Raw genomic sequence first — 24,210 nt, forward strand, 5'->3', positions numbered from 1 at the left:
CTTTGTGCCCCCCACGTTTCTGAGGGTGGCTCTAAGCTGGAAAATAAGCCTTCTTGGGTTTACTTCTTTTGCTACACACTTAAGTCAAATGACATAAGAGGTGGAGTTTTGGCTTGCTCCGCATTCTCTCCACCTCACATGAGTAGAAACCTTTTTGGTGTTTGCAGCGAGCTAGTAGCAAGAATGCTTAGGTCAGCTGTGGGAATCTGGAGCTGATTTATATTTTTGTATGACTTAATACAGAGACCTGAACCACGGGAACTGATGAGAATAGTAAGTGCTCTCTGTGTCAAATACACTGCACTTTCTAAATAATGCCAGGTGTTGACAAGTGCATTAGAAATGCGTCCCAGGATTTTGTGATTTTCTTGTGGAGCTGGAAACATTACGAGCGTGGTCTTTGTTCAGTGTTTGAATGTTTCCCCCTATTGAATCCCGGCATACACAACAACAAAAAAGCGGAAGGAATTTTTCACACCTCAAAATAGATTTAATTTGAGTTCAGAGTTCGGGGCAAAGGTTTGTGATCTTACTCATTTTAATCAAAGAAGTTGGCTCATGCCCTCAAAACTTTCATTGTCAGAGAAAGATCAGCAGAATTCACTTGCAGGTCCATTAAGCAAACAAAACCACAGTCCCTGTTGCCACCTCAGTTCATGCTTTGGCAATTTTTAGAAGCTCTTTTTCAAAATAACTTACTCTGAGTTCCAGGCCCACTATTACTCCTACCTGAGTAGTTATATGTGTTGATATAAACATGCATCACAGCATAGTGAAGTGCATACATCCATATTTTATCACCACAATCATTCTTCTAAAACAAAAAGAGATAAAAGTGCATTTTGATATCCTTTAAATCAGTATTGAAACCCTTCCAGAACATGAAAGTTATTCTGGCATCTTGCTGAAGGTTAACTTCAGCATTCTGGAAGGATTTCAATAGTAATGAAAAGAACAGTAAAGTGAGTAAAGCTATTTCAGAAACACTTCTGAAGGATAATGCTAGTCTGCTAGGGAGGCTTCAACAGTAGGCTAGAGGGCAGCAAAATTATTTCTGAAGTATTCCTGGAGGAGAACTTTAATAATCTAGTAATATTTAAAATATTTCTGCTGTGGTGGTAAAACTATATGGCAAACATTCCTGACACGTAATTTCATTCTTTGAAATAACAAGGCAAAACATCAGAGGCATGAAGGCTACTGCTAAGAAACTGTGTCTGAAAGAAAGGGAGAGGAGAAGGAGTTGCTCTGGAGGCTGCTACGCCGTTCCCGACTGAGTTCTCAGGGGATGAAGTTGACATTTGTGGAATCATAGAATCGTTAATGCTGGAAGAGACCACTAAGATCATCAAGTCTGTCAGCCCATCCCCATCATGCCAGCTAACCCTGTCCCTCGGTGCCACCTCTCCACGTTTCCTGAACACCCTCAGGGACAGTGGCTCCACCACCTCCCTAGGCAGCCTGTGCCGGTGCCTCACCGCTCTTTCTGAGAGGAAACGTATCCAACCTGAACCTCCCCTGGCACAACTTAAGACCATTCCCTCTCATCCTATTGCTGTTACCTGGGAGAAGAGGCTGACCCCCACCTCATTACAACCTCTCTTCAGGGAGTTGCAGAGAGCAATAAGGTCTCCCCTGAGCCTCCTCTTCTTCAGACTGAACAATCCAGGTTCCCTCAGTTGCTCCCCATAAGACTTACGCTCCAGACCCTTCACCAGCTTCACTGCCCTTCTTTGGGCATGCTAATAGCCCCTGACAGTATCCTCACTGCACCTTTCTTCTGCAAAAGTGGACATGAAGCGTGGGCTCACCGCTGCTGTCTCCCCTTGGTACAGACTTCAGGCTCAGGAGTCGAAGTGTCAGCTTTTTTCACCAGTGGGCCTACAAATGTGAACCTCCTCAGTCTGGAAGGCAAGTGGGAAGTCTCACCCAGTGCATTTTCCTGGAGGTCTGGATGCTCCCTACTTTTGACTCAGCTAAGAATACCACAAGAGCAAGTTTTCTTAAAATGTCTCACGTCTTAGTCCAGCTGACTCAGAGAAATACACAGCCATGTGCAAATTAAATACAGACATAATTTAGCTGACCAAATATGCAACCCTGTGTTAAATTTGTTTGGTTTGGAACCATTTTTGGCTGGTAGATCTAGCTCCTTCTTAGATATCACATGCTGACTGGTATGCTGCATTAAGCTGCGTTACAGATTAGAGGGAACCGTGACCAAGTCAAGGAGGAGCAATTAGGTTGTTCCCTCATCTCTTCCAGCACTCCCCTTGTTTTTGTTGGGAGAAAGGTATTTTGTTCTCCGTCTGTGTAAGGGTAATTCCCATCTGCAGGCAAGGTGTGATTTGCAGTGGGAAGTGGATCTTTTCATTCTTTCCTATGACAGATGCATTCGGGGGGAAAACAGTCCAATTCCAGTCAGACCTGGGCAAGCTGCTATGTCTTGGTGACTCATCTCATTGGAGCACCATGGTTACAATTGTACCACTGTTTAACCTTTAGCCAATGCTGCTGTTTTCCAGAGGTGACCGAGTCCCTCTGTTCTTTGCAGATGCTACTGAAGTCCATTGTTTGAAAAAGCCTTTCTAACACAGAAATGATGACACTGCTGCTATGGTTTTGTTTTAAGCACATCCCTGTGGACATATGTACAAAACAAGAAGTAAGCTTCTTAAAAAGCAATCCTATGAGCTAACTGAGAGCAGAATTACAGCTTTGCAAATGGATATTTGGCAAAGATCTGGGTGCTTTTGCAGCTGGTGTTGATTTTGCAGAGGTTGATCAGATTTTGGTACAGAGGATGCCAGTGAAGGTGGAAAGTCTTCCAAGGGAGTTGTCAGACAGGCTCTCCATGAATGCTTAAATGCGATACCTTCGAGCCTAGCTCTAACCAAGCTCCTGAGAAACTTTCTAGAGGAATGGGGCTGTTCACAGGAACTCCATGGTGAGTCATTCTGACAGACAAATACTGTTCAAGAAAACCATAATCTGCCTGTAAATTGGAGAGTGGAGGCAGGAAATGGAGAAATGTCTCTCATCCGTCTAACGTGAAATTATCTTCTAGTCCTTGCAATAACAGATACCAAACGTGGAGAGACTGCCTGCATAAAACCCTGCTGTTTGCTGGTGTCACCAGAAACATTTCCCAGTTCTTAAAGATGACACCCTGAAACTTCCCACTGCCTGGCTATTTGCTACTGCTGCATCAGCCAGTCTGAACTGTGCCGCAATTCATTCTCCAAAGGTGTATCGTACTATTGTACTGCTGTTCAGTACAGAAGCTTTTTTTTTAAAATACAGATTATTGCCACATCCAGTGAAGTTTCTAAGTCTCTTCCAGCACATTTTCACATTTGTGAAGTAGGTGTTCACAGGTTCTAACAGAGTCATCATTTGCATAGCCTGATGAGGAGAGATGAGATTTATCAGCATTTTCCTTAAGCTGATGTCCTTCAAGGACAGCCCCCAGAAAGCAGAGGTCACTGCGGTAAAGGGAGCTGCATTAATCATCTTAACCATTTGAAATAAGGGAGACTAAATAAATAAATGATCGTGCTTCAGAGGGTTACCCTAGGAGGGACCAACGTTACAAACGTTTCTGTTAATTTGGTTTCACCAATAGAGCAGCAGAGCCATGGATTAAGTTGTATAAAAATGTTATCAATAATAACAGCATTTATTTTGTGCCAGTGCAGTGAGCTGCTCCTCTGTGTGAACCTTCTCACAGTGACAAACTTTGGTTTTGGGAGAGTCATGGAGGACGTTGAGCAGTGACATCCATGGGTTGTCCCTCTCATCCCGCAGGCAGTTGGCGTTGAGTGAAAGAAGTACTGATGTAAATACAAGAGGTAACATCAGTAAGGGAAACATCCTGAGTGAGAGGTATCAGTGCTCCAAATACTTGAGACAAGGAAGCTGCCTCATACTAAGGAGTAGAAGGTGGTGGGGCATTGAGCTGGAGAAGAGAGAGAATGCTGCATGATGAGGTGCTGGAGCGTGGAGTGAATGAACTGGCATCTCAAGAAGCAACTGCTTTATAAGGGCCATGCTCACCACACAATTCAGTAATTTTGAAATCATAGCCTTCTGCACTTGGATTAACTAAGGTGCTTTGGTTTTGTGTGTGCATATATGTTGTTCTGGCAGATCCTTCTGTACATTCAAATTTAGCAATTTCAGTACTTTGGATTTGTTCAGTACTGTTGCTTGTGGAAAAAAATACAGACAACAATTTTTCAAAAATCTCTTCAAGTGTAACTTTGCACACCAGAGTAGCTTCGATTTAATAGGACTGAAAGTGTAGATACACGCATATTGCCTGAGTAGAAGTGTATGGTGATTTGTTATAGTGACTGAAAATTATTATGCCTTAAATATTCAGGAGAGTGTCAATATCTTTCAAATGAAATAGTACTTGGTAATTATTGGGAAAAGGCTTTTTAATCATATTAATCAAAATCCTTATCAAAATAATTCAGTTCACTGAAGTTCTGTAGTGGGAAAAGAGCCTCTAATAAACAAAAACATTAAAAAAAAAAGCTGAAAAATGTCACAGAAATTATCTGAAAATCAAAATAAGAGTCAGTTTCTGTCCTTACATAGCAGAGTAAATTTATACGACAAGATTGTCGGGGAGATAATTCCCAATCTTGTCTTTATTCTGATACGTGCTGAGAAAAAATATTAAGTTCGTCTCAAATCTTACCATACAGACATTTTAAATATTTCTCAGTATCAAAATATCCCGAAGGGTTTCTGCTACTAACATCTCTTTGTTCTTTCCAATATCTTTTTAAATCATCAGAATTTTAAAAAGCAATTTAACTTCATAAAAAGCTAATTTGATTTATTGGGGTTACTTTTATTTATTAACCAATTTGCTTCTGGGTTGATTTTCTTAAGTGCTAAGTTTCATAATGGAAATGCTGACACAACTTTAAGTATAGAAGCAAATGCTATTCTAATAATTCAGCTGAATAAATACCAGCCAGCATTTAGTTATTTTCCCAGGAACTGGATAAACAGCCACTTCCTTTATAGTGTCTCTTTGTGAAGTAAAAATTCCCTAGCCTGCTAATCATCACTATGAAATTTTCTATTAAAAAAAACCCTAACATTTCTTTTGTTTATTCTGCAAGGTCTTTGTGGTTCCATATTAGTCATGTTAAAAAAAAAAAAAACACAACAAAAGCAGCACAAATGATCAACAACAAAACCCACAACCCTCAAAGCAAATACACTGACTTGGTAACAAACCGTGTTTTGACCTCTTTCAAGAGGTACCTCTTTTGAGGTACTGGCTTCTGTAGTGGAAGACAAAAAGAGTGAGCTCAGCCAAATAATTCAGATGATGACATGCGTTTCAAAAGCTCAGAACTATTCTGGAGATTTAGTTTTGATTGTTGTTTTGGATCAGCTGCTTGGAATTTGCAGTTGAGTTTACAATGCACATTAAAGCAGCCACTACCTTTAAATGTACAAAGGCAGATCCTTGCTGTTCCCCAGAATATTAGCTGATATTTTCAAGCTGATCTGTTATCTCAGGCTTGTCATAGTCTCAGATCTGGTGCGTGTTTGATTTTTAAACCAGACAGACCAGTGGAGTAAATGAGTGTGACACTCAGACTATGTTAATACAACACCATCTAGTTAATGAGCTAAAATTCTCTGTAGATAATAGATAACCCATTGTGGCAGGACAATTGTAGAATCATTAAGGTTGGAGAAGACCTCTAAGATCACCAAGTCCAACCCCAACCCATCCCCACCATCCTCCCTAACCAGGTCCCTCAGTGCCACATCCCCACCGTCTTTCTGAGAAGAAATTTTTCCTAATACCTCATCATAAGGAAAAGGTTCTTCCATGCAATTTCATCTGCCACTTCCACCTGTCCCTGGGGTGTACTTACCACAGTGAATCACAGTGGGGCAGGGTCATAAAAGGGTTTTACTCCATGAATCCCCATTAGACTAGTGAAAAGTGAAAAGTAATTTTGCACTGAAAAAAAATGGGAGCGATTTGAATGTGGGGATTTTTTTTGGTAAGCTAAAAGGGAGTTGCTTTCCCCAGCAGTTCTACTGATGAAAATGCAGTTTCTCAGTGGAAGCTTCAGGAAAGATGAGGGCTGTTCCTCAGATGAGCACCAGCACTTCTGGCCAGATCTATACACACAGATTATTGGTAGATGCTTTCATCTAAATTTTGTCTGCAAATTGAGTAAGCAGTCAAGAGAACGAGCCTAATCTTACAAATCCTTCTCTGATACAAGCCTTAACCTTCCAACTACATCGCTTGCCTAACCTGTATTAGGGCCAGCCCTTCTGCTTTGCCCAGGGGGTAGGTGCCAAAGGTGTGCTGTGGTACCGTCCATCTGGAACAGTGCGTACAGGAGAGAGGAGCAGGCTCCCTTACTGATGGGACATCCATCAGGCTGCTCTCAAAAGTGAAATTATTCAGCTCACGCAGCTTCTGATTTGCATTCTGGGTCTTCCCTCTTTCATTTCACTAATAGCCACCCCACTGGGTGGATGGCCCAACAGCTTCTGAGTTTATACACGCTTAAACTATACTAATTGCTGACTTTTAAGTTAGAAGGAATTTTTATGGCATCTTCATTGAGGTAACTAGGAGTTTTTATGGCATCTTCATTAAGGTAATAGTAGGTGGGTGGAGATGCATGTCAATCATGTGAACTGGTAAATGAATCGCACCTGGTGTTTTGGTTAATTTGTCTTGTTAATTTGCTTGCAATGTTTGCAGCTGTTGGAAATGACAGCTTCTTTTGCAGTGATGAAACAAGCTCAGCAATGCTCTGTTTCCTCCTCTGGATCAGAGAAATGAACTGTGAGTGTGTGCATGAGAAGGAGAGATGCTGTGGGGAAGAAGTGGCTGATGAGAGGTAGAAATCAAGTGGCGTGCCCTTGTTCTCTCTATTTTCATAGCTAAGACACCAATATTTTAAAATCAGAGATCATGTAGATGTGGATCTTGCAGGTGTAACGGCCTCTTAATATGTACTGGGGAGATAATGCTGTGAGAAGGATGTGCTGCAAAGGGGAAACAGCTGATTGACTTTGTCAGGGGTGTCTGATCTGATCCTGTTGTGGATGCTAGCAATTTAAGCTGCAATTACAGCTTCCTTCTGAAGAGTTGTGATGCTAGTTGGTAGTCTTGGAGTTAGGATAAAGGAAAATCATGTGAAGCGGCCAAGTCGTGTTTAGGTGTACAGGATATAATGATCACTTTGAAAACTTAATTAAAGAAAAAAAAAGGCAAAAATGGGGGAGAAGGCATACATCCATACCAGCTGGATGTGTTTTCCTGCCTTTCTCTCTTTCTGAGAAGTAGGAAAGCAGGGCAGCCCCTGGGAAAGGCTGGGACAGGATGTTCAGAGCTCCCCTGCCCCGCTGCAAGGAGAAGTTGGGAAAGCGCTGCAGCAAGAGGAGATGGGAAGGAGTGATCTCTGGGTGTGGATACAAACCCAAGATAAAAATAGTGAACTGAAACAATTTATTTGTTCAGCTGAGCCACGGTCAAGTTAGCTAAGGAGGGAAAGCTGCGTTCTGAGGAGCTGCCCATGGAAAGCGATGAGCATCGGCCAGGCGATGGAGCAAAGGCAGTGGGAAGCATTTAGTTGGGCTAGAGGTTTTGCTGGATTCCATGTGTCTATTTTATTGCTGCGGATATTTGTGCCCGCTGGCACGCTGTGGTGCCTCTGAGAGATTCCATGTTACTGAGATTTAGTGTCAGAGCTATGTCAGTTGTGAGTGTAAGTTCTACTTCTAACAGACCTGGTGACATCAGCAAGATAAGTACGCAGAGCATGCAGACCCTTTTCAGCTTTCCAGTGTGAAGATCATGTTAAAAATGGTGAAAAAAATTCAAAAGGAATGCTCATTCCTGTTGGTATTTTATCACAGTATCAGAGATGTTATATACTCAATTTTTATGGACTGTGTTTTAAAGTTACTCTTGATGAGGTATCTGATTGCATTGTGAATATGCATATAAAATATATATAAGCCTTTTCTGATTAAAATGGAAAATCCAGCAATGAAAACTTTCAACTTATATGGCTTTGTTTTTTGCCTTTTTAACTTGAATGTAGTGAGATGGAAAAAGGCTTTTTCTGTTAAAACAGCTTTACCCGTGTCATACGTAATGTTCAAAACTGCTTCAGATTCCAAGATTGGATCGTAGAAAAATTAAAGTTTGTTTTCTTTGTCCTAACAACAACAAAAAAAAACACCCACAAACAAAAAGAAATCGTGGTAGGATCCCTTAATGCTTGCTCCAAGTGGTCAGTGCCTCTCACCAAATTTATTTTAAAAGCTGAGATCCTGTAGTTTGAGAAGCCAGAAGCAAGAGCCAGCTGTTTCTGCACAGAAAAACAGCATCCATTGCTGGATGTAGAGGTCAGGGAGCCCGAGGACTGAAATCCTGTTGCTGACTTGGAGCACGGACATGACCCAACCTCCAGTGCCTCATAGACCACGGCTGCTCTGGTGCGCAGCATCTGTGTGACAGTGCAGGGAAATGATGTCTTCCCGTTCTGTGTACGAGGCAGGGAAGTGTAGGTCGGTTAGAGGCAATTTTCCAAATCGCTTTTGAGGTGAAAAGCAACCGTCTTCATTTTTAATTTAAAAACTAATCTCTTTAAAGCAGAGGGGAGAAAACCCACAGTGTAAGCACGATTCCACTTCAGCGTTGCATTGCAGTCTGCTCTGTGCTCTGGTTACTGCTTTGATATTATAATGGTGTTATTTCTTGTAACATGGGGCTACTATGGGACTCATTAGTCATAAACCTTACCCTTGGAAAATGTAAAAGTCAACATCAACAGTCACTAATAATGTATTTCACCTACTGTTATTCTAAGTATGTGAACACAGTCAGAATCTGCTTGTGTTGTCCTTTGGAAATATCCTTTTGCAGAGTGTTTTCCTCTGTAAAGCTCAGGGTCCACCGAATGTATTTATTTCACATTTTAAAATATTTTCCTACTTACAAAATGAAGCAATTGATCTAGGGCCTTTCTGTAAGGTTTTTCCTTAGGAGGAAATAAAACTTGGGTGTGGACCTTAGTGGACGTACCTGCTCCATGTTTCATCTCAGCCAACCCTGCCAATCCTTTTTGCGAACTTCTAAAAATCCTAGAACCATCGAATCGTTAAGGTTGGAAAGACCTCCACCGTCATCAAGTCCAACCATCAACCCATGCCCACTGACCATGTCCCTCAGTGCCATATCTACCCTTTTTTGAAAACCTCCAGGGATGGTGACTCCACCGCCTCCCTGGGCAGCCTATGCTGATAATCTTCGTATTTTGTTGCATAGGATCTGTTCAACAGAACACATCACTTTCAGAGTTTTGTGTTTTTCTGAGATTAGCTGGGAAGTGCCCTGGAGAGGCCATATCTGAAATACTGTGTGCAGTTCTGGGCTCCCCAGTTACAGTTACTTACAGCAAAGATCTCCTAGAAAGAGCCCAGTGGGGAGTGACAGAGATGATGGGGACCTGGAGCATCTCCCTTATGTGGAAAGGCTGAGAGCACTGGGGCTGTTCAGCCTGGAGAAGAGAAGGGTGAGAGGGGATCTCATCAATGCTTATCGCTATCTAAAGGGTGGGAGTCAAGTGTGTGGGGCCAGGCTCTTTTCTGTAGTGTGCAGCAATGGGGGCCACGGACGCAAACTGGAACTCAGGAAGTCCATATGAACATGAGGAAGAACTTCTTTCCTGTGAGGGTGACCGAGCGCTGGACCAGCTGCCCAGGAGTCTCCTTCTTTGGAGGTATTCAGGACCCGCCTGGACACTTTCCTGTGCGACCTGCTGCAGGGAACTGCTTTAGCAGGGGGTTGGGCTGGGGGATCTCCAGAGGTCCCATCCAACCCCTGTGGCTTCGACCCCACACAGGTGCTGTTGGTGATGTGTAGCATGCCAGTCATTCAGGAGCACACAGCTTTCTCTCTGTCACCAGTGGTCTGACTGATCTGTAGCTGATGCCTTCCCTTCCTTTTCTGCCACCTGTGAGCTGGCTCTTTAAAACCAATTGACGTGTGACACTGAATGACTAGGCAAAGCACTGAGAACCCTATGCTTCTGCACAGGTGACTTCTTGACCTTCAAGAGATGTAAGGGAAAAATAAAATAAAAGAATATTTTGTTACACATATAATCAAGCCCAGTCACCACTGTGGCTAGGGTTGGCCAAACGTTTTCACCGCGTTGGTTTAATTAGGTAATACAAAACCCATCAGCCAGCAAGCTGCTGTGCTAAGTCCAATGAGTATGAAAATATTCTACAGCTCCTTTGTGCAGCATCACATTAAGAGAGAAATACGTTTTCCAATCGCATGTCCCTACGTTACTAATCATTCAGCTTTGGGTTTTTACGTATAGATACATATTTTTAAATCTTCTAGATTGAAATAGTTGTGGCTAGATAGATTGTGAACTGATTTATGATCCGTATTGCACCAGAGAAGTAATTTTATGCATATAACTTCTTTTACAATTACCTCCACAATGATTTCAAAGGATTTCACTGCTTGTGGGAGGCCGTCAATAAGTGGCACTTGCATATTCATCCATTTCAATCTGAGATTTTTAAAGACCTGAGGGAATAGAACAGAACCACTGGAAATTAATTTTTTTCAGCAAGTTTGCTTTTTCATTTTTTTTTTAGGGGATAGCCATGCCTCAGTGAAAGCTCTTTGAAAATTAAAGTGTTCCTAAATTCGCAAATACTGAAAGCTGAAGATATCCACCAAAATGTAGCAATTCTTTTCAGTATCCCTTTTCATTCAGTCGAATGTAAATCTTGCATCTGGGCTTTGGTAGGCATTTCTTTCCTATTAAATATGCACTATTCCCAAGTGAACGAAACTACTCAGAAATGAGTTTGTTCTTTGACTAGAAAATCAGCTTTCCCAATTTCTTGGATTATTTATTTAACAGAATGGTGCTTTTAAAATTACCAGTTTAAAGCTCTTGCTCCTGCAGCAACAGAGTGTAGGAGGGTCACTATCCCACCATCTTATTTCTCTCCTTTGTGCTCAAAAGGCCAAATTCTGCTCCTGACAACAGGCAAGCAGAGAAACAAACCTGCCGTCGTCGTTGAACTGGGTGATAACTCATAGTGCCTGCTGCTAGACTGGCAGGTTACATGGAACAAGCAGATTTCCAACAAATAGTTGTAGGAAACAAATGTCCCAGGAGCATCCCATGAGGGATAGCTGTGCCACACAGTGATGTGCGCTGCTGAACTCCCCAAACAGTTTGGTGCATCACCATCTGGAGTTACTTGCTCAGGTCTCATTAGCAGTGCAATTGCATTAATGTTCATGATGCTCAGACTAATTCCTGCCTTTACAACAACTGTATTATCTTGAGTGTTGCACGTGTTTGGTATGTGCTTCCAGGTCTGCAGTTGTTTTGGGTAGTGGTAAATGAGGTCTCTGTCCACTGCAACGTGTTGCCTTACGGTGTGAGGGGACCCTGCTAGGATGAAACTCCTTTTTTTTGAGTGGTGCAAGTGGATCCTGCTGACTTCTTTCATGGCCACACCTAATCCCCACTGAAACACGGCAAATGCTTTCCAGGCGTTAATTATCTGTGATGCTTGTTTCAACGTGAGAGCAAGTCTGTCTTTGAGAAGCCATGATAGCTGCTGCTACAGGCAAACACCAATAGCCCAGCCCTTAGGGTTAATCATTAGAAGCGGAGAAAGATTTTTGGGGGGAACCTTTGTTCTAATATTGACTGTGCATCACCACACTTCTGCAGTCTCAAGCTATATGTAGACACTAGAATGATCTGAAAAATATGTACTTCCAAAATTCCTTTTTAATTTGTAATAAATCCATTTTGGAATTTACTAAGGCCAGCGCCAGATGGCCTGGAGCATGTTCTCATTCATATTTCAAAACAGAAAAACCCTTCTCAGAATCTGCAAGCTATGTCTTTTTCATGGGGATGATTTCTGTTGAGCAAGGAAAACTCAGGTTAATTAGGCCAAATAAGCTGATGCAGTCAGAGGCAGAGACGCAGAGGTTGCAAGATTGAAATCCATCAAGACCCTGTCGACAGATGCCCTCTTGTTTGTTATTTGCTAGGAAGGGTGGCCACATAAATATATAGAAATATGTTTATTTTTTTGTTACAATGAGTGCACCAATGTAGGAGGTCTTAATTCAGTAGAGATACAAGGTGCAGTCAAGCAAAACTGCACCTTATTAAGACTGCAGGAAATTTAATGTAAGGTGATGGGGATGTTGACAAGCTCCATCTCAATAGTCTGGAGGCACATTAATATGTACTCATGGATACAAAAATGACCACTGTAAGTGGAGTAACCTTGAGTCACCACGAGGGGCGGGGACCAAAGGGACACCTCTGTAGGCTGAGAATGGATGTGAGTCTGGTGGTTATGTCTTTCAAGGTGGTATAAGGCTGTTTCCAAAATCATTTTCCAGCACTGCAGGTATACGTGATTTGGTCTTTTCTTAAAGGATCAAATCCTTTTTTCTTGTCTCTTCTCTTCCTGGCATCCTTTCTGAGCTTTTAACTTCGCTGACCCAAAGAAGAGATGAATTCTGGTAGCTGCAGAGAAAGAGATTGAGGCCTAAGCTCTCAAGGTTAGCAGGATCCAACTGCCTAGGACCTCTGATGCTTCTCCTCACTGCGTGCATGTCCAGGAGCCTTCAGCTCCACAGATGTCTTCCTCAGTCCCTGGGTGTTTTATAACCTCTGAAAGTAAATGGAGAGGTAGACAGCTGGAAAGATTTACAACTGCTTTAAATCAGACCAGCAATTCGTCTTTTCCAGCATTTGCAGTGTCCAGCACTGGATATTTTTAAGGAAGCAGCAGGACTTGCAGCAAGGTGTAGGGTTTTGCCCCTGCTGTTTATAACTTTTGGGAAGGGCCGCTTGCATGATTCTGAGCTATCGACAAGGCCAGGTCCAGACAGCAGAAACTGCAGACAGTCAGCCTCCAGGGAACAGCACTGCACGGGTGCTGTCCTGCACAAACTGAGATTGGGTGTTCGTACGAACTAGCAGTCATGTCCTTCAGCAAGCAGTGATGCCGCTTTGCTAGGAAGTAGGCTTATACCTGCTTCATTTTTAGAGTATCTTGATGTGTTTGTGCAGCAAGTATTTTGGGGTCGTAGTAGAAATGCCTTTTCATTCTCCAGTGTTTCAGAGGGATTGTGGCCAGGAGACAAGTGAAGGATGCTCTTCTACACCAGGCTTGTTGTTAGACTGTTGTCAGCTGTACAGTGACAGAATGACACACCTGGACAGCATGGTGTGTATGGATATGTGCCCACACATTTGCTAAGATGCCTGTCCTTACTTTCCCTGCATATTTGATTTCTGCTCAACACCGAGTTTCTTTTGAGGAAGTGCTCATACTGTACTCCTGTAATGGGGCAGAAAGGCTAGAATGGGGAGGGACTGGTTTTTGTTTGCTTTTCTGTGGCAGTTTTGTGGTGAGTGTTGTGGTTGGTGCAGACTGAGATGTTACAGAGTGGGAGAAGTTCAAGTATGTCACCGTGCTCTGCAGTCAGCTCTGTTGTTCATGTAAGAGACGGAGCAAGCATTTTTCCCATGGTGTTGGGGAGTGCAGAAGATGATCCATTTGTCTGTGCAGATCTAGGAGGCAGGGAATTGTGTTTGGGAATGGGAAATGGTCTTTGGGGAGAAGAAAGAAAAAAGAAAGCCGGAGAGAGCACTGATCAAGAAAAGAGGAAGTTAAAGTATATCAGTTAAACTTCTGCTGTTGAATATTCTGTAACACAACATTAGTTTCTTCAAGGCATATGGAAGGTAACTGAAAGGATATGTAACACTCAGGAGAAATTTGTCAAAAACTGATATTTTCAAATCAGACTAACACTCTTCCACAGTAACGTAACATGATTTATGAATAGGGGACGTAGAATGGATGGCATTGATATAACAAAGGCAATAGCAAAGTATTAGTCTGCAAGGAAGAGATAAAGTATTTATTTGTAATTAGGGTTCAGGATGAATTGAGAAGGAAGGCATAAAGTAGACCAAGGACTCATGAATGACAGTGTTTAAAAGAAAACGCGTGTGAGTTTGGTGTTGGTTTGGTCACGTTGGCCTGCTTGGAGAGTATGGTCCACCGGGCTTGGGATCCTCTTTCCAGGAAGTCTGTTATGTTTTGGAAAAAGCACACAAACTTTCAGGCACAAAAGCTGTTCTTCCATTCATCTTTAGATCATTTGTGAGTAAAGGCTTCTTTCTGTGGTGTTTGTTTTGTTTCCCACAACTACATCTGGCTGGGATCATACAAGCCTTGCCTTATGTATATTCAAGTAAGACAGAAACGTTTGCCTTAGAGAGTCTTAGGACTCCACAAGAATTTACTGAGTGGTCTTACATAGGGGAAGACATTCTCTCTCCACAGATGATTTTATGTTTAAAGAATATGTTACAGACAACATGCTTTAAATTTTGGCTATGAAAAATGTGGCTGTGAAGCATGAAGTTTCAAACACTTGGCTGTTAGATACCAAGTTCCAGTAGTGAGCATCACCTCAGTTGCATTCATGGTTTTGAAAATGACCACAAAATCACATCTAGGTTCTAAATAAAGGAGCTGGCTTTCAAGTGAGCCAAATCCTTGAAATGCCAACAAACTGTTATTTAGATGGAGGTAAAGTAAATGGGGATGCTTATCTTTAAAGGCCTGAGCCTGCTTGGTGTCTAGCTTTAGTTATTTGTGTTAGAAAAGGCTGGCTCGAGGTTTCATTTATGCTCAGGCTTCTCTGTTTCACAGGGGAGAAATGAAAATAAATTGGATGGGGTCAAAACTCTCTTCTCATCTATGCCTGTGTAAATCTGAAATAATTTCACAGTGTTTTGGTTCAGCTGAGGTAAATCCAGGATCACAGTGGTGAAGCTAGCAGGCTGTGTTCATCCTATTGGAACAGGGTGCTGAGATACCCTGCTGGTCAGGGCTACAGAAAAAGCTTCAGGTTGATTATTATTTTATTATTATTATTATTATTTTTTTTTTTCTTTTTGCAAAACTAAAAGCAGTCAGCATGTTCTGCGATTTAAAACTCTGATCAGTTTCAGTGTGCATCTCTAGAAACAGAGGGAGAGAGAAGCAGCACTTCCAGATGGGAAGATATACTGGAAATGTGGAGTGTCCATCTGAAAAGAGACACCTGGGTAAGTGAAGATACCAATAAATAAGCATCCTGGGCTTTGAGTCTTGTGAGTGCTTGTACGGGAACAGTTGGAAAGCCTTAAGTGAGGGTGCCTTTCTCCTGCGCAGCTGACCAAGTGTGTTGCTTACAGTTACCATGTGTCAAGATGTTTCTTGCTCATTAGTTTTACACTGATGGAAAGCAACTTTAAATCACTCTTTAGAGGAATCCACCGTGAGGCATGCCAGCTGTGTGCCAGATGAAGGAGCTGTAAAGTCATGTCGGACAGGCAAGAATATACCAGAGAGAGAGATTTAAAGTCATGAGAAAGATAATTACTTTGCACTCAGAGATTAGCCATAGGAAAGGAAAGGGAAGAATCATACTCTGCATTTGTTAGAAGCTTTCCTGCTGTGCCTCTGTCCCACTCACACATGCATGCACATGCTCATTGCTGAATTTACTGTCGCCGTGTCAGGTTGGCCAGAACTGCCCACATGGGAGAAGTCCTTACGGGAAGATTTCTCCACAAGCATGCACTTGCTCCTTTGTTTCTCGCTGTATTTGCTTTTACACTACATACTGTGGAACAATTGCCCCAGACAGGGAGCTTTGCTGGTTACAAGGGTCTGGGAACATTCCTCCTCTCCTGTGGCTCTTTGTGAAAGGAAAGACAGGTGCTGAGGCTGGCAGTAGACAGTGTGTTTGTGGAGGCGGTGAGGAAGGTAGTGGTGCAGGACCTGCTCGGGCCAGAAGTCTGAGGCCAATGTGAGTGAGCAGCCAAGGATGGGCTGGCCTCCAGTGGTGATTCCAGTTAGGTATTAGGAAAAACTTCTTTTCAGAAAGAGTGGTGAGGCACTGGCACAGGCTGCCCAGGGAGGTGGTAGAGTCACCATTCCTGGGGGAGTTCAAGATCCGTGTGGATGTGGCACTGAGGGACATGGTCAGTGGGCATTTTGGGCATGGGTTGGTGGTTAGACTTGGTGATCTTAGAGGTCTTAATGATTCTGTGATTCTATGATTGCTGTGGGGGGAAGTTCGGTGCATACATGACTTTCTGCACTGCTGCCCCGGCTCACCTGACCTCTCTGTCCAAGCCTTCCACTTACTCAGGGACTTCTTGACATATCTCATGGATAACGTCTCAAATCTTGTGGCCTCTTCAAACCAGAGCTGGTTTCCTCTTTCTTTATGGTCCTTCCATATTCTCTGGGTTCTTGTTACTGTCCCATCTGAATGCTGTTGTCTTTTCTTTCAGACCAAACAGTTAGTCCTGTTAGGCATTGTGCCTGTAGGCTTTTTTTTTTTTTTTTTCCATTTCTAATGAAGGCCTTGTGAAACCCTTCTAGAAGGCCACTGGCACGTGGCCTGACATTGACACCCCATCACTAGAAAGGCAGCAGATGAGATTTAGGGTTTGTGCTGCGTGTTATCACTCCTAATGTGATGAAACTCTTCTTTTTGTCATTGATTTGGGTTTAGTTTTTTTTTTAAAAAAAAACGTTCCATCCAACAGAAAATTCCTCCAATTTGTCAGGGCTTTAACTACTGCAGCTGCAAATGCTGCTGCTGCTGCCTTCAGATAGGAATTACAGCCCTATGGAGTCTCTAAGATGACCCTATTACCTGCCCCCTTCCTGCTCCCTTTTATCAGGCTTTGTGCATGGATGGACCTTTTGGAAAGTTATAATTTGGATGTGAAACGATTATCCTAAAACAGTTAGCTAGGGCAAAGCAGACACACAAATTTATCTTCTCTCTCTCTCTTTTTGGTGAGCAACATCTATCTTCCATGACCTCTTGATTACTGAAGCCTTCAAAATATATTCTTTGGTCTGTGACACTGCGCTTGGTGCAGGGCTGAGCATTAAATATCACCCTCTGTGATTAATTGGAAGTTAATTAAATCTATCACTGAAACAATGAGAAGGCAATGATCTATGTAATCATTGAAATAGTAAATGAAATGATGTAAGGGTACTCCGTTTCACTTAGTGACAGTGATGGAGGGGTGCCCGAGCCCTGCTGCTCAGCTGTGTTTTCTGCCTGACCACCCAGGCCTGCTCAGGCAGGCACAAATGTTGCAGTGCACCAAGTGCAGAGCTGAGCTGATGGTGGCCTGCTAGATGCTGCCTTTCCTGAGCCTCTGACTCTTCAGGTGCTGCTCAAACAATCTCTGAGGTACCTCTGGTGTTTTGAGCATGCAGTACAAGCAATGTGCCCAACCCAGCATTGCAAGCCTCTGGGTACTGCTTGAGGTTACCTTGTTATTCTCAGCTGGAATGAATACGTTGTTGCTCTGATCCTTGGGTAAGTGGTAACATAACATTTATTATTTTAAATTTTAAAGGTAGTTTTTTCATGGATCTGTAGTTTTTCAATAGTTATGGAACTGATGCTATTTGTTCTATCCTCATAAGGAGTGTTGAGTTTACAGTGATTTTCTTCTTCTCACTGACTGCTAAAACAATCTTGCAGCAAACAGAAAAAAAAACCTGGAATACATGAAAATACAGGCGGAAAGTATGGTGCTGCAGCCGATACCTAGACAGCTTCTATAGGTGTATTATTTTGGAAGATAAAAAAATATATTAATCACTTCCCTCTTAAATGGCATTGTGATAGATTTTCCTTTTGGAAGCTATTCCAGAGTGTGAAAATAAGGACTTAGTTGAGAAATGCTTTGTGATAGTCATTTTTCATTTCAGATGCCCAGTGATAACACTAGATAAAACCAAAGCTCACTTGGGAAATAGAAGAACAGCATCTCTGAGGAAAAAGGTCAGGAACTTGTGTTCCCTGGCTCTCCTTCCCCCTTGTTTATCCCTGAGGTGATCCCTTGGCACATGTGCGCCGCTGCTCAGACACAGGTCTGTATTTTCCGCTCTGGCAGGATGGGCTCAGCTCTTTCCTGGGCTGGAAAGTCGAAAGGCTTGTAGAGAAAGGCAGTGGAGCTGTGAAGGGTTTGGACAACAAGTCTTACAGGAAGTGACCGAGGAAACTGGGATTGTTCAGCCTGGAGCAGAGGAGGCTCAGGGGAGACCTTATTGCTCTCTACAACTACCTGAAAGGAGGTTGTGGCGAGGTGGGGGTCGGCTTTTGCTCCTGCATGACTAGCAATAGGATGAGAGGAAGTGGCCTTAAGTTGCACCAGGGGAGGTTCAGGTTGGATATTAGGGAACATTTCCTCTCAGAGCTGTCAGGCACTGGAACAGACTGTCCAGGGAGATGGTGGAGTTACCATCCCTGAAGGTGTTCAAGGAAAGGGTAGTTATAGTACTTAGAGATATGACTTAGGGGGCAATATTGGTGGTAGGTGGATGGTTGGACATGATGATCTTAGTGGTCTTTTCCAAACTTAATGATTCTGTGATTCAAGGGATTTCCTTCTTGTTCCTGCTGATACAGTTGCAATGCCCTTTTTAATCAGGAGACTGACTTGGTGATGTAATATGTGCCTACACACCTATGTCTTCCTCTCTGTTCTGGATCTCTAATTCTGCTCCTACAGTAGTGGACATGGTTCTCTCATCTGGCCAGCTCAGTTGTCAGTGTGGTAACACATGGCAGTGAATGTGATGAGGGGTGAAAAGGCCTCTCTGAAGACCCATGACTCCTTTGGGAAGGAAAATATATCATAATTTGCCTCCTCGCCCTCCTGACTCTGCGTCTGCCAGTTTCTGTGGTCTTTCTTTACCAGAAACGAGAGACTGTGTCCGATTTGTTTAATTAAATGAGAACTAAACCCACCACTAAGCAGTAGTTCCTGACTAAGCAGGAGGGAACTGTTATTTATCATGAGAGCTGTAAGGAAGCCCTTTCTATGTGGCCTCTTCACTGCCAGCAATAAATTAGTAACCTTGCGATATCCTGTTCTCCAAATGAGGTTCCAGGCACCGACTGTAACCACTGTGGCCAGCAGACGGTACTTGTGTGTTTTATCACTGTCTTCCCTCAACCAATGCAGGAATTATTTCTGAGGTGGTCAAAGGGAAATAGTGTTCCCAAGATTATTTGAAATACATAGTTTCCTACCTGGGTGAGCTCACACAAGGCTTCTGCCATGCAAACAGGAGTGGGGAACTCTGTGGATGACGTTGGGAGTAGTGAGCTGCCTGCGTTGGCATCCTCTACCAGCCACGAGAGTGGGCAGTGCCATCCCTCTTCTTTTGTCAGCACGGAAAACAGCTGGGACTCAGGATCAGACCCAGCCCTGCAAGAAGGTGGGGATAAGTTCTCTGTTCTGTCACAGCTGCCCACGGCAAAGCTGCTGAGGGAAAAAGGATCCTGAAATCCCAGGCAAAGAATCGTTCAGATCACGTTTAATATTCAAGGTCAAGTTCCTACCATTTATTATTTATTGAGCTCTGTGAGCTTGCTCAGCAGTGCACAATACATAAAGACACAGACTCTATCATAATGGATTTGCAATCTAAATTTCACAGGGTAAGATAGATACTGGTACGTATTATACCTGGTGGCTGGGTCACAGTCCGGGCTCAGAACAATGCAGAGCTTTTTTAAAAAGCTTCTTCCATTAGTAGTCCATTAGAGTGGCATAAACTTTTTAGATTTGAACAATTAATCCCCCTAAAAATATTCAGATGGATACAGTGAATATTTTAAACACATTTAATACATGTGGAAAGTGCTGATCTGACATAACCATGTATCTGTGTCCCCCAGCCCCTGCAGATCTAGCTATCTCCATGGAAAGCCACGGGAATACAGCAAGAGAACCTGTGTGGTAGTCAGAGCCCAAACAACTTGTCAAATCACAGTTGAGAACCTTGATGTCTTCTCACTCACTGCACTTTTTTGGGTAGCAGGTCACTTTGTAACTTGCCCCCAGACCTTCTGCCTGCCGAATTCCCTCAGTGCTGTTTCAGGAAGGCGGTGGATTAGTGCCGTTGCCCTTAGGCTGCCTGAATGGACACACGGGGGAAAAATAAGAGCTGAAGGTGTCACTGCTACTCTGCAAGGAGCTTGGACATAATTTCTTAGTGCTGGACTTTTTCCAAGAGCTTCGTTTCCTAATAGCTTTATAGTGGAACATTGAGTACGTACCCTTCGTGCTTACTTTGAATTGAAGAATGGGTTTGGTAATAGCTATGAGTTCGCACAGAGCCTTCTCCTCCGCCCTGAGCACTGCTCAGCTACCCTCCTGGTGCCTGGCAAAGGCTGAGAGGGAGATTTCACTGGGTCCTAAGTTGATGATTTACAAACCATAAATCCTGGAGGCTTCCATAAGGATGATATTTGATAAATCCTCAGAGCGTCCCTTGAGCTACCACTGGAACATCCCATGGAAGTCTGGAACTCTCCTAGTAGACCTAGGGCAGAGCTGGTCCTTCAGCAGAGCAATAGATGAAGGCAGTTACGTTGCATGCAATAAATAGGTGACAGCTACAAGATGGAAACCCGTCTCCACATTTGGGATCCTGGACAGCCTGATGTAGTGTTGGCAGTGGTTACAGATTGGCAGCCCTGCCCATGGCTAGGGGGGCAGATCTAGATAGTCTTAAAGGTTCCTTCCAGCCTAAGCCATTCTATGATTTGGTGGTACTTCTCTTTGAAGGTGCATATCTTCAGCTCATCTTCTCAGTTATATACAGCATAAGGGAAAGTCATCTTATTCTCTTGGATCTTCCGTCTGTTTGAAGGGCTTTTTGTGTAGAGAGCAACACGGCAGGGATGTTACTCACCTTACACTGGGAGCCACAACTAGTGGTAAGGAACAGCTCAGCAGCAGCACTGTTCCCTTGACAACAAAACGCTACAGTGGGAGTTTACTGTAATTAAGCTGCTTTGGTAAAAGAAACGAGAAACGTTTAAGGAAGAGATGAGAAAGGAGGGCACCATTTTCCCTTTTGTGCCTCCCCTGCTGCCTGGCAATGTGTCGCCAATATTTTGGAAGACAGATCCATCACCAGCCTGCAGATCTGCTGAATGCTTTTGCGGGCTTAAAAAAAGAGATCTCGTGATTCCCATAGGCCCTTCAACCCTTTCTTGTTTCTAATTTCAAAGGCCCTTTTGAGTGGGAAACAAAAGGTTAATTTTCTCCAGCTTGCCCAGGCTGACTTAATGTAACAGAAGGCAGCAAATTGTATTGATTTAGTGACATGCAACTGTCCAGAAAGAGCTATTTATACATTATTCAGGACAAACACTGTCATAATGGACAAACAGCAGCAGCATCTGGGATGTTAATGTCTACAAATAAGATTATTCTTTGAAAGGATTAGGACGAAGCATTTTGTGTAATTAGATTTCTCGGTTTCAGGAATGAATTGCCTTTTAGCAGTGAAAGCTGTCACTGAGGGAGCCATTAGCTCCTCATAACTGAATTAAATGCATAATTAGTGACATGATCGCATTAGGATTTGTTTCATTTTTAACTAATCCGGGGTGCGGGAGGTGCTCTTTCCAGGTCGCCGCAGCCCACCTCGGCAGGCCCAGCCTCAGCTGGCGGGCCGGAGCTGGTGAAAGTCAGGCGCGTGTGAACGGGAGCTGGGCCCGCCACGGCGCTTGCGGGGCTATTCATCACCGGGTGCCGCCTGACAGTGACTGATGGGCTCGGCCCGAGCCTGGCACTTCACCAGTGCAAGAATCATACGAGCCAGGGAGCAGAATGACAGCTGGAGCGCCGTGTCAAGTGGTGTAGAGACCAGAGCTATTAATAATCTCTGCCACATGATCTGCGCCGCCAGAAAACAATGATTTAGACATTGGTTGGAATAAAGATTTCACATTTAGTATGGGGGGACCGGCCTCGCACTGGAGGGATAAATCGCTATTCAATCAGCATGTATGAAAATAAGGCAATGAATACATTAGGGGTTAGCAAAAAGGAGGTGTACGTACACCCGGCCCGAGGTGAATGCCGGTATTCAAGCTTCATTGAAGCCTACGAGTGATGGCATTAAGTGGTGCTGGAGGAGCTGCTGTGAAAGCTCTCCATCCTGTTCGAGATGGAGACTGCAAGGAAACCAGGTAGGTCTCAACTCTTAACACTCTATCCTGCCAGTCCTTATAAGCCCTCACAGTTGTACCCTCCCTGTCTCACCAAGCACAGCAGCCAGGTTCGGCCGAAGAAGCCCTTCTTGCAGCCAAATTACCTTCCTGCTGCAATTGCAGCTTCTCCATCCTCTGCTGGGTCGATGGACAAAAGATAGAATCATAGAATCACAGAACCATTAAGGTTGGAAAAGACCAGTTGGATCCCCAAGTCCAACTGACCATGTCCCTCAGTGCCACATCTCCATGGTTTTTGAACACCTCCAGGGACACTGACTGCACCACCTCCCTGGACAGCCTGTGCCAGTGCCTCATCACTCTTTCTGAGAATGTTTCCTAATATCCAGCCTGAACCTTCCCTGGCACAACTTAAAGCTATTACCTGTCATCCTATTGCTGTTACCTGGGATAAGAGGCCAACCCCCACCTCGTCACAACCTCCTTTCAGGGAGTTGTAGAGAGCCGTAAGGTCTCCCCTGAGCCTCCTCTTCTCAGACTGAACAATCCCGGTTCCCTCAGCCGCTCCCCATAAGACCCTTATGCGCTCCAGACCCTGCACAGCTCTGTTGCCTTCTCTGGACACGCTCCAGGGCCTCGATGTCTTTCTTGTAGTGAGGGGCCCATGGCTGAACGCAGCACTTGAGGTGCATCCTCACCAGAGCTGGGTCCAGAAGGACAGTCACCTCCCTGCTCCTACTGGCTGCACTATTTCTGCCACAAGCCTGGATGCTGTTGGCCTTTTTGACCACCTGGGCACACTGCTGGCTTTCAGCTAACACGCCCAGATCCTTTTCCTCCGTTCAACTTTCCAGCCACTCTGTCCCAAAGTAATAACGTACTGGCACATGCCAGCCCCAGTGACCGTGGGGAGCCGGGAGGGTTTGTGGTTTGCTTTCCTGAAAAGATGCAGAGGGCACGGCCATGGGGAGGCTTAGCAGAAGATGTGCTGCCACAGTTTATGTTCTTTAGTTCAGCCTCAGGGGCTGCTGTTGGTCTCTGTAATTTCTCTAACTGTGGTATGTGGCAGAATTTTGGAAGGGTTTTTCCAGCAGTTTTGTCCTCAGGTCTGGCTCTCATGTGTCGCTTAAGTACTGACAGTGAGGACTGTACATTTGAGGGAAGATAAAAACAGGATTATAATGTGCTTTTCGATGCCTACACAATTCCTCCGAAGCGAAGGTTTTGCAGGAGTAATTTAGATATTCCCCATTACTGATGGTTGTATTAGGGATGACTTGACAGAGCAAGGATTAGAGCTCTATCTCCTTGAGTCCTGGTGCAGCTGGCAGCTGCAGTACCACCCTGCCTTCAGAAACACGTGTTTTCATCATTAACCTTTGCTTCTATGTGTAGTCCTTTTTGATTTGGCTCAGATAATCATCACCTGAATCCCCCTTCACATTGTGATTGTGGGTTTTATCAGCAGTGGTGTACACAGAGGACCAGGTCTCTGCTGTTTCAGATGCTGGGTGCTGAAAAAAGATCTGCTCTGCTGCTGAGAAAAAAGAGTCTTGTTCACTTATATACTTAATCAGGTGCCAGAGAATGTAGTTTTAAGGGCATAATGCACAAATTTGAGGTCCAAGTTGCTCGATGTTTCTTGGTGTGAGATGAGGAACGGCTGCAAGCCTGGTCACCCTGCACTACAGTCAGAGCTTTCAGTATCTTAATTACTGGTGACAGTAAGAAAGGTAAGAAGCAATTATGGAGAAAGCCAGCATCCTGCAGCTTGTGTGGTGGCAGGGCCCTGGGCAGCACAGCAGGCAGTGCCAGCCATAAGGACCTTTTGGTGTCCCACAAGCTTTGGCTTCTCCTGCTCTTCTTTCTTTCTCTCTTTTTTTTTTTTTCTCTTGTGGCTGCTTTCACAAGCCCTGAATCAAACGCTTAAGTGAGTGACAATAACTCATCCTTTGTGGTGTAGTTTTTTGCTGTTAGTTTTTTTTTAACAATTATAAATTGTATAATCTGAGCTCTCACAGCCAGAGCTTAATATATTTGACTTTATT

The 24,210-nt window shown here is 43.7% G+C and overlaps 1 long non-coding RNA gene across 2 annotated transcripts in view; it reads left to right on the forward strand.

The window, feature by feature from the left end:
* LOC110398663 overlaps positions 1-24,210 on the forward strand; it is a 72,008-nt gene that overhangs the window by 20,397 nt on the left and 27,401 nt on the right. The window contains exon 3 of one of the 2 annotated variants that reach the window (XR_002438534.1): positions 15,108-15,209. The exons of the other annotated variant lie outside the window; for it this stretch is intronic. This is a non-coding gene — a long non-coding RNA (uncharacterized LOC110398663). The remainder of the gene's footprint in view (positions 1-15,107; positions 15,210-24,210) is intronic. 2 annotated transcript variants of the gene reach the window in all.

Source organism: Numida meleagris, chromosome 4 (assembly GCF_002078875.1).
Source record: "Numida meleagris isolate 19003 breed g44 Domestic line chromosome 4, NumMel1.0, whole genome shotgun sequence".
Taxonomy (NCBI): domain Eukaryota; kingdom Metazoa; phylum Chordata; class Aves; order Galliformes; family Numididae; genus Numida; species Numida meleagris.